We start from the raw sequence: 1,978 nt of genomic DNA, 5'->3' as shown, positions 1-1,978 counted from the left end.
GTGGAGCTCCTGTGAGGCTATGCTCAGCTCACCGAGCGCAGCGCCGTACATTGTATAGTGGCCGTGCTCGGTATTGCACTCAGCTCCATTCACATCTATGGGACTGTCCTCAGTATGTGATGGGTGGGGGTCCGACTCCTGGGACCCCCGCCCATCAGCTGTCTGAGAAGGCAGTGGAGCTCCTGTGAGGCTATGCTCAGCTCACCGAGCGCAGCGCCGTACATTGTATAGTGGCCGTGCTCGGTATTGCACTCAGCTCCATTCACATCTATGGGACTGTCCTCAGTATGTGATAGGTGGGGGTCCGACACCTGGGACCCCCACCCATCAGCTGTCTGAGAAGGCAGTGGAGCTCCTGTGAGGCTATGCTCAGCTCACCGAGTGCAGCGCCGTACATTGTATAGTGGCCGTGCTCGGTATTGCACTCAGCTCCATTCACATCTATGGGACTGTTCTCAGTATGTGATGGGTGGGGGTCCGACTCCTGGGACCCCCGCCCATCAGCTGTCTGAGAAGGCAGTGGAGCTCCTGTGAGGCTATGCTCAGCTCACCGAGCGCAGCGCCGTACATTATATAGTGGCCGTGCTCGGTATTGCACTCAGCTCCATTCACATCTATGGGACTGTCCTCAGTATGTGATAGGTGGGGGTCCGACACCTGGGACCCCCACCCATCAGCTGTCTGAGAAGGCAGTGGAGCTCCTGTGAGGCTATGCTCAGCTCACCGAGTGCAGCGCCGTACATTGTATAGTGGCCGTGCTCGGTATTGCACTCAGCTCAATTCACATCTATGGGACTGTCCTTAGTATGTGATGGGTGGGGGTCTGACACCTGGGACCCCCGCCCATCAGCTGTCTGAGAAGGCAGTGGAGCTCCTGTGAGGCTATGCTCAGCTCACCGAGCGCAGCGCCGTACATTGTATAGTGGCCGTGCTCGGTATTGCACTCAGCTCCATTCACATCTATGGGACTGTCCTTAGTATGTGATGGGTGGGGGTCCGACTCCTGGGACCCCCGCCCATCAGCTGTCTGAGAAGGTGGTGGAGCTCCTGTGAGGCTATGCTCAGCTCACCGAGCGCAGCGCCGTACATTGTATAGTGGCCGTGCTCGGTATTGCACTCAGCTCCATTCACATCTATGGGACTGTCCTTAGTATGTGATGGGTGGGGGTCCGACTCCTGGGACCCCCGCCCATCAGCTGTCTGAGAAGGCAGTGGTGCTCCTGTGAGGCTATGCTCAGCTCACCGAGCGCAGCGCCGCACATTGTATAGTGGCCGTGTTCGGAATTGCACTCAGCTCCATTCACATATATGGGACTGTCCTCAGTATGTGATGGGTGGGGGTCCGACTCCTGGGACCCCCACCCATCAGCTGTCTGAGAAGGCAGTGGAGCTCCTGTGAGGCTATGCTCAGCTCACCGAGCGCAGCGCTGTACATTGTATAGTGGCCGTGCTCGGTATTGCACTCAGCTCCATTCACATCTATGGGACTGTCCTCAGTATGTGATGGGTGGGGGTCCGACTCCTGGGACCCCCGCCCATCAGCTGTCTGAGAAGGCAGTGGAGCTCCTGTGAGGCTATGCTCAGCTCACCGAGCGCAGCGCCGTACATTGTATAGTGGCCGTGCTCGGTATTGCACTCAGCTCCATTCACATCTATGGGACTGTCCTCAGTATGTGATGGGTGGGGGTCTGACACCTGGGACCCCCGCCCATCAGCTGTCTGAGAAGGCAGTGGAGCTCCTGTGAGGCTATGCTCAGCTCACCGAGCGCAGCGCCGTACATTGTATAGTGGCCGTGCTCGGTATTGCACTCAGCTCCATTCACATCTATGGGACTGTCCTCAGTATGTGATGGGTGGGGGTCCGACTCCTGGGACCCCCGGCCATCAGCTGTCTGAGAAGGCAGTGGAGCTCCTGTGAGGCTATGCTCAGCTCACCGAACGCAGCGCCGTACATTGTATAGTGGCCGTGCTCGGTATT

The sequence above is a fragment of the Bufo bufo genome, chromosome 2 (assembly GCF_905171765.1).
Source record: "Bufo bufo chromosome 2, aBufBuf1.1, whole genome shotgun sequence".
Taxonomy (NCBI): domain Eukaryota; kingdom Metazoa; phylum Chordata; class Amphibia; order Anura; family Bufonidae; genus Bufo; species Bufo bufo.
Note: the sequence above shows the minus strand (reverse complement) of the source record.